Here is a 17,522-nt window from a genome sequence, read left to right on the forward strand (position 1 = left end):
CTTGGCATGGATTGGCCACATGCTTCTTATGAATCTATTGATTGTAGAATCCGTATGGTAAAATTTCAATATCCTAATGAGTCAGTTCTTGAGTGGAAGGGTAGTGATTTGGTATTTAGGGGTCGGTTCATATCATGCCTAAAAGCCAAGAAAATGATTTTGAAGGGGTGTATTTATAATTTAGTGTGGGTTAGAGATACAAATTCTGAAGTTTCTACTATCAAGTTGGTTCCTATTGTAAATGAATTTTCAGATGATTTGCCCGATATTCCTCCCAAAAGAAAAGTTGATTTCGGTATTGATCTTCTTTCGACACCGAAATCAACTTTTCTATGCGTTAGTACATAGAAGGTACTAAGTATGTGATTTATGCATGAGTAAGTAATAAGATATGAATAATATGGCATAAGATACATGACCAATCATAATGAACATGAGTAAACCTTAAGAGCATTTGAAAACATATGAAAACTTATAGTCAATGTATCATAAAACTTCATAGCAAATCTCATATCTTGGCATTCAACTTGTGTGGGATAATACCTTTAACCGACATCTTAAGACCATGCGAGCTATAATATGGAATCCAATGTAACTCCCACATCGAGAAGAGTGAGGCCACTTGCCAAGCTAGACTGTATGAAAACCAAATTTAACTCAATAGCTATATGTGGATCCACTATCTAAGCCATGAAGGCAAGTTACGGGAAAAACGTAGTTTGGAACTGTAGGTTGCTACTAGTATTTTCTTGGGTAACTAACTATATTACTGGACAGAACCCCACCTATAAGTCCTCTCGGTGCTTAGTCAATATCCCAACGAAATTTATCAAAACATAGAAGTATAATCATTAACTTCATCATGAAAATAATCATTAGAGTAGTTCATTAACTTAGTGATTCATAAGAATCCATAGATTCAGTGAGAATTGTCCTTATCACCATCTTAAACATAATTATGTGAAACTTGTACGTATTACACCATAATAACCTTCTTGGATCATAATCATAACTTTTATCATTAAATTATAATCTCAACTTCATTAATACAAGCTTTTCTTCGAAAATCATTAATCTCATAATCAAACTTATGTATATCATCATTGAATCTCATAATCATAATTGAAAATAACTGTATGCATGGACATTCATAATTCAACTTGAAATCATACAATTCATGTAGAAACATGCTTGTAATGATCATTGGTAATCATCAAAAATAAAATTAAATCATCTTAATGCAATTCATCAAAACTAGGATTAATAAATAATTGATATTTGCAAAAAAGTTTGAGAAAACCTTGGGACTCCGTGGGTGAAAGGGAACCATAATTCAATCCCCATATACCTTGATTATATCAACTTGAAATTGAAGAAGAACCTTGGTGAAATTGAAACCTTAGATTGAAATTTGAAGGAGAGCTTGAGAGAATCCTTTAGTCTTTCCTTAGGAGAATTTTGGTGAATGAATTAGAATAGGGGGAATTTTGAAGAATTGATATTTTATAAACTTTGAACTTGGCCATAAAAGTGTCTAGGTTCATTGAACCAAAATTTTGAAAAAGATCAGATTTCCCTTCATTAAATGAGGATTTTTAATCTATGAGTCAGCTTTTACAAGTCGTCCTTAAGTCTATGAATCATAGACTTGAGTCGTCGTGTAGGCTTCTGAGAAGACCCTGATTTTAGGTCTATGATTCTTCCCTATGAGTTGTGTCTCTGACTCATCATCTGGACTACGAGTCATGAACATGACTCATCCTGTAGGGTATGAAAACCTTCAAGTTGAGGGTCTCTAAACTTTGTGTATGAGTCATCCTTACCACTCTTGAACAGGACGACGACTCTTCCTGTTGAGTCATAGGACCTCACCTGAGAGTGTTTCTGGAAAAGTGCAAAGAATCCCTCTACGACTCATCTCTATGAGTCATAAAATCCTCTACGAGTCTAGAGTGAGTCGTAATATTAAATCCAGTCAATATTTTGAGGAATTTCTCCTTGGTTCCATTTTTTCAACTTTCAGGGTCTTACATGAAGAACAATTTAAAGATTTATTAGATAAGGGTTTTATAAGATCAAACATTTTGCCATGACATGCATGCTGACATATTTATCTATCACAAAAGCTTGCAATATGTGTCGAGCCAAATGGACTTGAACCTTAGGTATATGAGGTGGCTTGAACTATTAAAGAATTATGATATGAGTATATTGTACCATCCTAATAAATCAAATATCGCGATGCTCTTAGTTGGTGATCCATGAATAGTATTGCTTATATTGAAGATGACAAAAAAGAGTTAGTTAAAGATATGCACTAATTGGCCCATTTGGGGGTATGGTTGAATATCCGTAATAAGGGTGGTATTTTTGTTCAAAATGGACCGGAATCATCATTAGTAGCGGATGAAAAGGTAAGGTAAGACATGGATTCCATCTTAGTTGAGTAAAGAAATTGGTGGCTGATAAAAAGATTGAGGTTTTCTCACAAGGGGGGATGGTGTACTTCATTAACAAGGTCGATAATGTGTTTCAAATGTTGTGGAACTAAGAGAAATGATTTTAAGTAAAGCCTTGTATAGAACAAGGTGCTGATCACCTATTAGATGGTTTTAAGGGGAAAAGGTTCCTTGTTAGGGCCTGAATTAGTGTTTGAGGCCTTGGAAAAGGTCAAACTTACTCAAGAGAGGTTAAGGGCTGCCCAAAGTAGTCGAAAGTCTTATTTGGAAGATAGAAGAAGAGAACTAGATTTCAATGTGGAAGATTGAGTTTTACTTGAATATTTTGCCCATGAAATGGGTAATGTATTTAGGAAAGAAGGGGAAGCTTAGTCTCGGTATGTAGGCCCTTATAAGATCCTAAGGCCTATTGGTAAGGTGGACAATGAACTTGATTTTCCATTGGAGTTAGCCTCAGTTCATCCGACATTCCATATATCAATATTGAGGAAATGTGTTGGTGATCCCAATGCCATTGTACCTTTGGAAAGCATGAGTGTTGAGAAAAACTTGACTTATGAGGAGGTTTCAGTTGAAATTTTGGACCGTCAAGTTAAAAGGTTGAGAAAAAAAGTTGTATCTGTTAAAGTCTTATGGAGGAACCAAGAAGTTGAAAGTGCTACATGGGAAGCAGAAGCGGACATGATGAAAATATATCCTTATCTCTTTCCTTTCATTTCGGCTGAAGGTATTTTGCTATTCATGCTCAAATACTCCAAACTCCTATGTTCCAACCTCTCTATGTCTTATTACATGCATGCATGCTCATGAACTCAATCTTAAATGATGTTTAAATTGTATTATTGCATTCACGTTGGGTTGTTAGCTATACGCTCCACTCTACTCAAGCTAGTTCTACCTTATTCTAGGATGAATGTTCCCAAGGGGAAGATAATGTAATACCCTGTAACATTCTAACTTGTATTATTCCATGTAACAAGAAAATTTATGAAAAATAGACACAGGGAGCAACTACATGAGGAGGTATTTGATTCAGGTAAATTTTGAAACAGAAGAGGCTGTGATGTCATCGCATCGCGAACTTTTGGAAATCCAATCTGGGGAGAAGGTCCACGCCGTGGACCTGGGTGTTATTTTTGTCTGAAATTAATTTTTAAGTAAGGGCACCTTAGAATTTTTCCTACCTATTACTTAATGAGCCTGGATGTTTTTAGGACTAAATCCAATCCTATTAACTACCTTGAACCCCTATTCTCCCTCATTCTTTCACAATTCATCTATTGCAAATAATTCTCTCTCTACAAAGGCTCTCAAATAATCATTGAAGACAATCAAACAACTCTCTTAAGTTCTTCACCAAAATCCCATAATTCTTCAAGTTTCTTCTAGATTCTCATTCAAGGTATGTGAGCATTCATCCAATGGTACCTTTCACTCATGGATCCCAACAAATTCTCTTCCTTTTCAATTAATTCAAGTATGTATTTTTATGAGTTTGATGATATCAATTCCAATTACATGAATTATGATTTAAATTTTGATAATGAATCTATTTTAATATGAATTAATGATTATTGCATGGAATTGAAGAGTTTTTCTATGATTTTTTCTACACTACTCTTTAGGGTTAATGACATGGATGATGGGTGTTTTCAATTATACTTTTAATTGATATTATTTTCATGAATTATGTATGATTTGATATAAATTAGTATTTTCAATTCAATTTGATGATTTCCAAGTCAGCCGATTATAAGTCTATATTTTCATCTTAATTTCAAGTATAAGTCATGATCATGAAATTTCAAGGGTTCAAGTAAGTTTTATGAAAAAGGGTAACTTAAGACCCTAACCATACTCTTTATGAATAAGATTCATAAATATGGAAGGCTTACATCCACATTACATGAATCACATGATAATGAGCTATTCTTATGAATAAGTTTTATGAATTATGATTTATGAAAAGCTTGTGATTTATGACAAGTATGATTTATGATAATGATATATTTTCTGTGGGATGTTGAATTAGCACCAAGAGGAATTTGAGGTGGGGACTTTTAATATCCCAGGCATTTGGAGATTGAAATATGATATAAAAAGGTTAAGCATTCTAAAAATGGTCTTGATAGATTTTTCAGACACATATTTTTAGGACACATATGCTATCATGAAGATTTTTTATGATTTTCTATGAACAAGCGTATCATGATCTTAATGCATTAGAAAGTATATTTATAAACATGCTATGATGTCATGATATGTGGAAGGAGCTATTCTTATGATTTTCAAGTAAGTTGTGATCAGCTTGGTATTACTAGATTCTTACCATCTTCAAAGCTTATGATATATGTTATGTATGATATTCCGTTGAGAGTTGACCTAGAACCGAGTGGAACTTGGGATAGTAGAGGCTCACTCGTTAATATAGGCATGAGAACGTTAGTAGAAATTTCATTGTTCCATAACTATGTGCCACCGTAGGAAGAAGGATCAACCATTAGTAAGGCTTGATTCCATAGAAAGGATCACCCGATAGTTGAGGCTTGATTCCTTAGTAGCTTAGTGAATCCACTTAGTGAAATGACCTAGTTGGTCATTACTAAAAATATCTGCAGTAAATATATATTAATCTCTTTTGTCATAAGACTAGGATCAATTCTTTGGTATGAGAGTGCATTAGTTGTGAATTAAGGTCGTACTATACTTCTATCTCAAAGTTGAGTTGAAAGAGTCTTTCAGATTTAGTTTTGGGACTAAGTTCAAACTAGGGTCAACTATAAACGACCATATCAAATTAAATTTATATGAGTCTTTTTTCCAATGCCACTAATTTTTTCTTATTCGGAGTTCGGAGGATTTGGCCGCCAGAACAGGATTCAATGGGACAAGTTAAAAAAGAGAGTATTTTTATTATCTTATTCTTCTCCTAAGTGCCAAAATAGATGAGAGTTACCCTAGGAACCCCCAACAGGCTGTTCTAGGCTTGGAGAGAAGGGAAAAAGAGATTCTGAGGGCAAGGAAGGCTACAACTCATGAATTTCAGGCTCGTCTCTATAGTTTCTCCCTACGAAAGTTAGGAATCGTGCTATAATCCTTATACAACTGCTTGGCTCCCAGGTAGGCTAGATTTTCTTAATTCAGTAGTTATAAATCCATTCCCATTATTTAATATAATATAGATTGATGGGAGATTTCATGCCTAGGCCTTCAGGTCTGGATGGTTAAATGATTGTCAGTTGATGTTTAGAGTAGAAATGTATGTTTTGGATTATGATTATTATATAACTAGTGATAAATGTCCAATATTTAAATATTAACCTTGGTAAAAACTGTTTAGAAGACCAATGACCCTTGCGTGATTAAATGTAGACTATTGCTAGGTTGTTAGGAGATCTTGACACTTGTGGGTTATGAGTTATTGATGTATATAAAGGGATGTGATTATATCGATAATTATGTGTGTTTATGCTGATTCCTTGTGAATTACTTGTGTAATATGAATCATGAAATAAAAGAGTGAATGTGAATGACTTAGTATTGATAGATTTCATGCCATGAACCTATTTGATTGCCTATGGCTGTAGGTTATGGTTTAGTCTATATTTTAGATAAACCCTTAATAGTGACTGAGTAATGTTGTGATGTTTACCATGTATTTAATTATTATAGTTGGATGATTGGTATGTTGTTGTGATGGGTCTACAATCTCATGATTGTGAAATCCATAATCTTGAACTCGCTCTACCCCAAAGTGATGCCTTAAATAAAGAAGGCTTGATGAAATATTGTTAATGAAAGAAAAGATAGAATGAAACTAATGAAATGAGTATTTGTGAAAAATAACATGAAATGAGCCTGATTACTTGATTGTGCAAGTATGTGAACTATTCATTATGTACTGTGATTGCGCATTATGATTGTGATATTGGATCGGGTGTCGCATTTTGACACATATATTGGATTGGGTGTCATGTTACAACATACCTATTAGATCAGGTATCATATTCTAACACATATATTGATCGAATATCATCTTTTGACACATACTAACTACTGGATTGGGTGTCATGTCAACAAACTAGCAGTTTGAGTGTGGGTTCCATAAGAAAACCATTGTGTGTAATAATTGATATGAAAGGACAAAAGGTCCAAGTGTTACCATGTTGACTGTTGTATCTAAGATTTACATTGTGAAACTATATATTTCCCTAAATGATAAATTGATAATGTATTCATGTATATGCTCGTTCGATATGTTATGGTTTCTAGACATCTGCCTCATATGCATGAGGTCGTGGGTAAATAAATGGAGAGCAATCCATGCATTGTTAAATGAAATTAGTAACTTAAAGTCAGGTATTCCTGATGTCCTATGGACACATATGTTAAAGGGGGATTTGAAGAGAATTCAGAGCTTCTGCCTTCCCGCTATGGCGAGGCCGCTAGAGAGGGATAGGTCCCGCCACAATGGGCTAGTGCAGTTAGAATATGAGCCTTATTCTACCGACATGTTTCCCTCTTTCGAGTGAGATGCTAGTTATTCTAGGGCCAGGTGTTGGTGTTAAAGCTAAATGTAGTAGACTGGTTAGACAAAGTTAATGAGCCCCTTAGTTCAAAACCTCATCTATGTGATAAAAGGACTAGACCTTGATCTGGATTAGAGTTGGTAGCAGACCAACTAGAAGAGATGAGAGTTAGGCTTGAATGATTTTAATGAGATTAATGAGAATGACAAGAGTTTATGTATAAAGGTTGCAGAGTGTATTTCCTTATAAGGATGCTTCTTCTTGTTGATTTCTTTATATTATGTGGTGGGTATCGAGTTGACCAATTATGCCTACCAGTAAGTGTTGTTTGTACTGATACTACTCTTGATATGCCACTTGACATAGTCTGGTCTCAGGGTCAATGATGTTTCATAGGTGAATACGAAGATGAGTCTCCAACAACTTCTACTCTTCATTCCTTATGGTGGGAGCTGTGTATTGTTTTTATTTATACTCTGTATCTTTAGAAGCTCTTGTACCTATTTAGACTAGTATCCTTGGGAGTATTAGACTTTTTCTTGTAATAAACCTTAGAGTTTAATACTTAATTATGCTGTATTTTTGACTTTTAAGGCTATTATTTTGGTAATTGCTAACTTTCACATGATGTTTTGTAAGGGTTCTCCTATTGATGTGTTAGAGTAGGTCCCCAAATGGCCCAATAGGTTGGGTCGTGACACTTAGGCATCACAGAATCTACCTAGGCAAGTAGCCTCTCTCTTTCCGATATGGGAGTTACATTAAAATTTTATGTTATAGCTCACATGGTGTCTCTCACATAGACTTATGGCTCTCCAAATGAACTAATATCCCACCCATATATATATACCATGTTATAAGTTCCTATGATGTTTATAATGCATTGACCATAGTATTATGATGTTATTCAAATGTTTTCATATTTTACTCATGGTTTCAAGATATTGGTCGTGCATCCCATATTCATATTGCTTATGTCCTATTATCATTATTCATGCATGCTTCTAACATACTTAGTTCATTTCATGTACTAACGCATAACACATTCCATGTACTAGCGCATAACACATTCCATGTACTAGCGCATACTTTAGCCTACATTGTATCATAATGTAGGGTCCAACAATCATCATGCACCTCCCACTTGTGGCTAGAGTTAAGTTTTACTTTCTTTTTGTTGGTGAGTCCTCATGCTCCGAGGATAATACTTTTATCTTTTCATCATTCTTATGAATTTTATATGTTGTCATGGGTGAGCTAGGAGCTTGTCTTAATCCTTCATCTAGGCTAGTAGAGGCATGTTAGATGTTCATGAGGTCTATGTTGTCGCATTATTGATGTTGTTCTCTCCTTTCTTGAGATATTCCTATTGAGACTTTACTTCTCCATCTATGATTTAGTCTTATTACTTTAAGTACCTTATGTATGCTTATTTATGATATGCTAAGAGACTTGGTTGGAGTCCTTCAGGATTCTAATCGCCGGGTCACGCCTATGGCCTAACTTAGGTCGTGATAGTAACATGAGCTAACACAAAGTAGAACAGGAAATAAGAGTGAAGAGATGGGATACATAGAGAAAAGAAGTAGAGTCAAGGAACGTACCTGAAATCGCAAGACAACAACCTATTTACAATAGTGAAGCACTATAGGAGTAAACTAATCGTAAATGAAATATTGACGTTCACCATTAATTACATAGTCAACTAAGGACCAATCCAACTCAGACTAGAAAGGAGTACCAACAACAAATCCAAACTAAGACCCCCTATTAACCAACTAAAAATACAACATAAGATAAGCACAATTATAATCAACAATAACCGATCAGATGCCCATACCCTTGGAAAGGACAAATAATAACAAACATATCCTTGACCCCCATAAAATCATGGGACCAAATAGCAAATAAGCATATTGGTGATATGCGATGTGTATGAATGCAAGTTTGTAGTAAGAACAAGTAACATCATTGGTATCTCTCAGAGATCATTAATAACTAAGTGTATAGACCCACCTTAGCTCTCAGCCTACCTGGTGGGACCCATGCAGCTCCCTTATCCAGCTTAGTGTTGCACCGATCAAAGGGACCCATCAAGGATTTGGGAATTGTGTATACACTGCCTAGGTATAAATTAGGCCAGATAGAGTGAGTAGCCAAGCCGATGTAGAAAAGGGCAACACCGCATCAGATAGTCAAGTACATTCTAAAAGCACCCCTATTGTAGCCAATGTAGAAAAAGAGTGATGCTGTGCTAGATATCTATAAAATGCTGAGTACATCCACGATGCCTCTGATATTGCCGGTAGAATAAGAGTACGTCCTCGATGCCTCATCAGTTTGAAAACCAGTGTCCAAATGATCCAGGTGGTATGACTCCTATTAAAACTAATTTTAAAACAGTAAAACTGAGAGAATGTGCCTTCTCAAAAATAGTAGTGAAAATCCAATGAGAGAACCAGGATCATACCATAAAACCTGTGAAAATGTTCAATTAATGAAAGCATGCCATCACCAACATCCGAACAAGGTACACACATTCATAAATGTAATACCAAGTCTTACCACACAACCAAGGCAAAGAAAACTAACCTAGGATCTAATTATTCCTTAAACACGACCTCGGGCCCACCAATATAATACTAGTCAATAAGGCATCACAACTCTACCACTAAACATAAAGCAAATTAATTGAGAAATGAATCAAAATCAAATAGGGGAGAAATATTACTAGGAATAATGCCTATCTCCTAATATGCCACTCTAGCTCACAACCGAGAACCGCTAAGAAAAATCTATGGCTATAATGAGCCACTAATGTCTCAAGCACTAGCATAAGGCACATCATCCAAAATAAGCCCTACCAAAAGCTACACCTAGATGTAAGGGCACAAAGTACATGCTAAAGTATCTAAGGCTTAACCCTAACATAAGGCCCTGAATATCAATCCTATAAAGGAAAATAATGCTAAGCCAATACCACAAACAAGGTCCATAACCTAAACTAAGGATTCCACTAGACTACGTTGGTCTAAGGCTCAACCGAAAATTGAAAAAGTGGAATGGAAGGAGGCAAAACCTAAACTCAGCAAGTACCAACCAAAATTACATGAAATTTATACTAAATAGTATTTAGTAAAACTCAATTAAAGTGGGAGACGGTAACCTACCTCGAAGATAATCACACGCGCTCCGAGTCTACCTATGTGAAGTTTTCCATCTATGAATCACCTCTAATTGCCTCTACGCTATTAAAATATTGTTCACAACATTAATACGGACATTTTGACACAAAATTACATTATTTAGAGATGGACCCAAAATTCGGTATAAAATATAATTATGGGACCCGCAGGGAGAATCCCAAAATTGGCTTCGTGAAAAGCCTTATTTGAGCTTACTGAACTTATGTTCCAAACAATGACACAATTTAATGCTCGAAAACAAAGAAATCGACCTATGTAATTAATTCACCATTAAAGCTAAAGAAAAGAGGACTGACAACCCTCTCAAGGTGAAATTTACCTCGAACGTTGAGTCCCCGATGATCTCCAAGCACTCCAATGCATAGCCATGAACTTTTCAAACATATTGAACTTTGAATAACCCAAAATGAACCTATAAAATCGAGATATAAAAGTTTGAAATTTTGGAGAATGTCTGAAAAATGGGTTGAACAAAAATATATATCAGTCAAGGGTCTTCTCCGTGAACTTGGAAGCTGGTCCGCAAACGCGGAGATCAACCTTGATCAGGTTCAAGTGTCCTTCTTTGTAAATGTGGGACTTGGTTCGTGAATGTGGAAGAAAGCATGATCCTTCTCCGCGAACAGGGGACCTAGTCCACGAATGCGGAGAGAAACCCCCACCCTACTCCGAGAACGTTGGAACCTGGTCCGTGAATGCTAAGAGCAACAAGCTCCCCCTCTGTGAATGCAAGACCTGGTCCGCAAATATGGAGACTAAATAAATATGAACTAGCAAGGGATTCATCAGTTGAACTTCAGAGTTGAAAATACTCTGATAGGGTGCTCGGGATTCATTTGAAACCCCATGTGTGCAAACGGACTATGGTATCCCAACTACATTCAAAGTTCCAAACTTAATGGCACAGTCAAAATTTCCATCCGAGATTATCTCGACAAAAAGTGGGTCCCACGTCCAAGTGTTATTTAAATCCAAATTCTATAAGGGGCCTCAGAATTAGCCTGAAAGCCCCGAGAAGCAGATAAAAGGTCATTCTAGACCAAACTCGATATTTTGAAGCTAACTGCTCTGATAAAATTTCAATCCAAGAATGTTTACCAAGAATGTTGACCAAGGTCAAACTTAGATTAAAGTTTAAAGGCTAAAATATCTAATGGTTCAAACTCGCACTGAAAGCCTCGGGACTCAAGTCATCCATACTACTAGACTAAAATAACCATTTCAGAGTTGATGGAGCCATCAGAATCCCATTCAGAGTTTGTTTTCTTGGATTTTTTACCGTTGTCAACTGTTCAAACTCCAAGAGCTCTAAAACACACAAATGGACATAAAACTCAAATGATCAGGTGACTGAACTATCAGTCCAAATGAGTCATAAATGACTTGGGGTCACTACAGAAAAACTCCAAATGATGAAAAGACCAGAAAATAAAGCAAATGACCTAAAGGGTCATTATAGGCCAAGTGGGCTTAACAGGCTGGGTCATTGTTTTTTTTTCAAATTTTTTTTCATCAATGTTTATTAATTTAATAGTTTGAGTCAATTATCAATATATATAGTGTATTGTTAACTATTTAATTTTGAAATGATTATAACTATTTAAAATAATAGAATAGTTACATTATATTATTTATAACAACAACAATAACAACAAAAACATACCCAGTGAAATCCCATAAAGTGAGGTTTGGTGAGGATAGAGTGTACATAGATCTTACCATACCTCATGGAGGTAAACATGTTGTTTCTAAAAGACCCTCGACTCAAGTGTATTAAACCCAAGTAAAGAAAGAAGAAAACAGTAGAAAAAGCATAACGGCTAAAAAGAAAAGCAATGTAAAGTCTAAAAGAAAAACAATAACAATAACAAAATAATATGATTATCGAAAAGCTATAACAACACAACAATAGTGGAACAACTAGTCTTATGACATGCCCTAAATCATCAAAAGAAAATACTAGACTCTACCCCTACTAGCCTTCTACCCTTATACATGAGCTCCTCTTCTTCCTATCTAAAGTTATGTCCTTGGTAATATGAAGTTGCATCATTTCCTATGTAATCACCTCTCCCCAATACTTTTCTTCCTACCCCTACACCTCCACGTACCCCCTAAATCCAACCTCTCACACCTTCTCACTGGAGCATCGACGTACTTCCTCTATACATGCCTAAACCATCTCAGTCTCGCTTTCTCATTCATAATTTTGTCATTCTTAGTATGGCCACACATCAATCTCAACATCCTTATCTCTACAACATCCATCTTCTAAATATGTGAGTTCTTAACTGGCCAGCACTTCACCATATACAACAAGGATGGTGGAATGTCTTATCACATGGTATAGAGTTTATCTTTAAGTTTAGGTGGAACGTCTTATCACACAGTACTCCAGAGGTAAACCTCCATTTTGTCTATGCTACATCAATGCGATGCATGACATCATTGTTGATGTTTCCACTACTCTAGATTACAGACCCAAGATATTTAAAGCTTTCTATCTTAGGAATAGGCTGAGTGGAAAGCCTTACTTCCACGCTTACTTCATCTAATGCAACACTGAATTTGCACTCCAAATATTTTATTTTGGTCCTGCTCAATTTGAACCCATTGGACTCCAGAGTTTGTCTCTAAACCTCTAACATATCGTTAACTATGTCCCGTGTCTTATCAATCAGTACTATATCATCTGTAAATAATATACACCATAGAACCTCTTCCTGAATAGACCGTGTCAGCTCATCCATCACCAAGGCAAATAGAAAAGGGCTCAGTACTGATCCCTGATGTTGCCCTATCTCAATAGGGAAATGCTCTGTGTCTCCTCCCATCGTTCTCACCCTAGTCTTAGATCCTTCATACATGTCCCTTATCGCATTAAAATACACCATCAGGATACCATTAGCCTCCAGAATCCTCTAGAGGACATTCCTCATAGCTTTGTCATAAGCCTTCTCAAGATCAATGAACATATTATGAAGGTCCCTTTTTCTTTCCATATATGTCTCTACCAGTCTCCGCACAAGAAATAACATTGTAACCATTGTGATCCACCTCTATTTTTTGGGCATTTTAGCTATCTAAAAAATAGCATGAAACAACCTAGTCAATCACTCCATACCTACCTTGTCAATTCTCTTCCAAAATTCAATTGGAATCTCATCGGGTCAGGTCTCTCTTCCCCTACTTATCCGACTAATAGTACGTCTAATCTCCTCAACCTTAAAATACCTATGCCCAAAATCTAGGAGACTTTCAAAGTGCTCCAAATCCCCCAACACAATGTCTTTGTCCCCTTTTTCATTTAAGAGTTTATGGAAGTATGCTTGTGTTATAACCCGTATTTTGTACATTAGGATATTTTGGAGATAATGGTAACAAGTCAAGGACAAAGCTATGTTTGATCTTGTTGGATACAAAATTCTTTTGACTAAATTAGAATTTCAACTTGGAAATATTATAAAAGGTGAGGGGCAAAAAAATTGGAATTTCTCATAGAGAATGTTATATCCCATATTTTATACGGTTGGATATTTTAGGGTAGCTGTGGTAAAGTTAAGGAAATGACCATCTTCCAAAATTTATTTAATATACAAGTTGGATATTAATATTATTTATGATCATTAATAGTGTGGAAATATTGGAAAAGGCAAAGGGCAAAAAGGAAAATTCGCAAAGTGGCCTATGGTAATATTGTGGAAGGCTAGGGGTAAAATGGGAATTTCACAAAGTCTTCAAGAAGACTCATGTGGGCCCCACATGCCACATGGCAGCCCGTGATTGGAGGAAAGGGGTGTGTTGGACCTATGAGATCTTGACACGTGTCACCACTTAGGTCTTGACATGTGTCGCCACTTAGTGCTTGACACGTGTCACCACTTGGGGGATGACATGTGTCACCCCTAAAGTAGTATATATATATATGAGTATTATGAATCATTAATTTCCACACCTATCTAGAAAATTCAAGACTAACAAAACGAAATTACAAGAGAAAGAAAGAAGAGAAGAGAAGAGAAATTAAGGTAGAAAGAAGGAAAGAGCTACGATTTTGGGAGGAGAAAAAGGTAAGTTCTCCGATTCCGTTCCAAGAATTAATTATATGAGCTATACCATGATGTTATGAAGATGTTAGTAATGAAATTTTATGGTTTGAGGCAGCCCAAAACATTACCAAACAGTCCATAAGTTTCAGCTGCGCTAAAGGAAATTCCGAGGCAAGTTTTGGCGAGTTTTGGTGAATTTCGGGAAAGGTAAAGTTTTCTGTTTTGAACTGGACTTTATGATGATTTTATGAAGTATATTACATGTCTTAAAATATGCTGGAAGTGGAAAAAAAATGTATAAGGATGTTTGACGTTGGAAACAAACTAAATGGAAGTCGTAGTAGTTAAATCGAAGTCGCGTAGTGTGTTGTTGTTGTGGTGCTGCAATTTGGTGGTGGTTTAATTGCGTGTTGCAGGGCTGTAAAGTACTCAAAAATGGATGTGGGTGCTTCTGGTTGCAGCCACACAACCCTCCATTTGGTATGACTACATATTTTACGAAATAAAGATTAAAAACTCTATTTTGGTATCGTAGTTTGGAATGAGTTGTATAGAGCTTGTATTGTGTAAAGTTGAGGTGATTTACTTGTATACATACTTCTGGCTGTTGTTGTTGGTATGGTTGTTGACATGGTGGCCGAGTTGAAAACTCGGGGATGTTCAAGTTACAGGGGAGATGCTGCCCGATTTTTGGTAGATTCGGAGCTAGTAATAAACTAGTCGAGAGACATAGATAAGGAAATGATTCCTATGGTTACTTGGGTGTAGAGTTGGAAATTGGAAAGTGAAAGTTTATTAACCTTAGTATTAATTTCATGTTAAATAGGTTCAAGAGACGACGAGGCGAGCATAGTTAAGAGTAATCCGTAAGAGGTATGTAAAGCGAACCTTTCTTTCTTTTGGCATGTTTTTGACATAAGTATGTAAAGCATATTCTTTCGATTTTCATGTTTTGACATAAGTATGTAAAGCTAATCTTTGTTTTGGTATGGTATTTATGAAACAAAAATATGACTTTTATATAATTTCAAAGAGGTTCCTATTCCTAGAGCCATTAGGATGGCCAATTCCTTGATTTCCAAAAGGTATTTTATTATGCTTCGATACGTCTATATGATTCCAGAAGATTTATTCTGATATAATCCAGGGTAACTTTCGAAAGGTACTTGACATGAGTCTCGTCTCGATTTTTAAATGATAGCTCATTCTGATTATTCCATTGAGTCTTAAATATGATTTAAATTGCATATAGTTTCTCACTACTCCACTCGTGGATGCCTCAATGCTTCCTTCACTGAGCCTGGGCCAGGATATGTTATCGTGCATACTTCTCTGCATTGTTCTCCGTGTCCCGACGTGAGGGGGCAGGTATGAAATGTACATGGGGTGGTGTATGTTATGCCACAGAGTTATGCTGTGCCATGTACACATATGCTTATGATATGATATAATTTGATATGGCCATCTGATATGATATGATATGATTTGTTACGGAGATATTCCCTATTCTGGTATTATGCTGTGCTGTGGCGCCAATGACAGGAGGGCGACCATATTTGTTCACCGAGTTCCATAATGGGGCCGGATATGGCATATGTTTTTCTGCATACATTATCTGAGGTTTTGATCAGCATTTGATATCTCCGGACATTTTGCTCAGTTTTGTACATTCTATTGCAGTAATGACTTTACTTATTACAACCCATTATATGTGGTTTGATAAGCATTTGATATTTTTGGATATTTTGCTCATTTTTGCACATTCTGCTCTGGTAATGACTTTACTGATTTTAGTCCATGCTTTACATACTCAGTACATTTTCCGTACTGACCCCCTTTCTTTGGGGGCTGCGTTACATGCCCGCAGGTACAGACGATTGGTTTGCTGATCCGCTCGCTTAGGACATCCACCATGTTGGTCGACAGTGCTCCTTTGTCCGGAGCCCTATTTTGGTACTGACACTTTCTGTTGTATATATATATACGTTGTTCAGGGGTACGGCGGGGCCCTGTCCCGTTATATGAATAGGATATCATTCTGTAGAGGTCTGTAGACATGATATGTGGGTTTTGTATATATGTTTTGGGTTTTTTGTGTTTCGTGATGGCCTATCGGCCCTCGTGCATTATATCTGTTTAGAGATCCCTTTTGATCATTACCTATGTTTATTCGATTAATGTACTAAGTGGGGCTAAGGGTACGTATGGGTGCCCAACTCGGGCACCAGTCATGGCCTACGGAGTTGGGTCGTGACAGCTTGCTACCTTTGCTTAATGGAGGTCTTGTCCACCAATATCTCACCTTCCTCATCCTTGATGCACTTCACTTGATCCAAGTCACAATCTTTTACATCTCTCGCATTTATGAGTCTATACAATCTCTTATCCCTACCTTTTCCCCTAGCTTGGCATATATGCATTCAAAAGTTGTCATTTTAGCATTCTTGACCGCCGACTTTGCTTTTATCTTCGTTGTCTTATAGATATCCTTAGGCATCTACTCCTCATCCTTATCCACACACTCGAACCACTTCGTATAGTCAACCTTCTTTGCTTCCATATTTCCTTGAATATCTCCATTCCACCACCAATTTTCTTAATCGACACCAAAGATCCCTCAGTGGCTGCTTTCCTAATGCAACTAGCAATCATATCCCACATGTTGTTCACATCCCTGCTACTACTTCAAGCCCCTAAACCAATCAACTTCTCCTCCATCTCCCTAGAAAGGGTAGGCGTCAAGCCACCCCATCTAATCTCTGATCGGTCATAAAAATTTTTCTTCCTCATATCCTTCTTAATCTCTAAGTACATCACCAAAATATTATGTTGGGTAGTAATATTTTCATTCAGAACAATCTTGCAATCCTTATAAAGGTCTTTATCACCCTTTTATAGGAGTAAATAATCTATCTGAATCTTAGCTAGTGTGCTACGAAAGGTAACCAAGTGATTTTCCCTATTTGGGAAATACTAGTTAGCAATAACCAACTCAAAGGCTTTAGCAAAGTCTAAAAGTGATGCCTCACCTCCTTTCCTCTCCCCAAAACCAAAGCCTCCATGAACATCAACAAACCCACTAGAAGTTTCACCGATATGGCCATTAAAATCTTCAATAATGAAATTTTTTTTGGAGTTTGATATACCTCTCACTACCTCATCCAAATCCTCCCAAAGAGCTTTTTGACCTCCTCATCCAGGACCACATGAGGTGCATAAGCACTAATAAAGGTCACAATAAGCTGACCAACAACTAGCTTAATCGTCATCATCCTATAA

At 36.4% G+C, this 17,522-nt stretch overlaps 1 long non-coding RNA gene across 1 annotated transcript; it reads left to right on the forward strand.

Moving 5' to 3' along the window:
• The first annotated feature begins 14,159 nt into the window (after positions 1-14,159).
• On the forward strand, positions 14,160-16,305 carry LOC129875928 (uncharacterized). The gene is made up of 3 exons (XR_008763249.1): positions 14,160-14,450; positions 15,070-15,116; positions 16,111-16,305. It is a non-coding gene; the product is annotated as an uncharacterized LOC129875928 (long non-coding RNA).
• The last annotated feature ends 1,217 nt before the right edge of the window (positions 16,306-17,522 follow it).

This window comes from Solanum dulcamara, chromosome 2 (genome assembly GCF_947179165.1).
Source record: "Solanum dulcamara chromosome 2, daSolDulc1.2, whole genome shotgun sequence".
Classification (NCBI taxonomy): domain Eukaryota; kingdom Viridiplantae; phylum Streptophyta; class Magnoliopsida; order Solanales; family Solanaceae; genus Solanum; species Solanum dulcamara.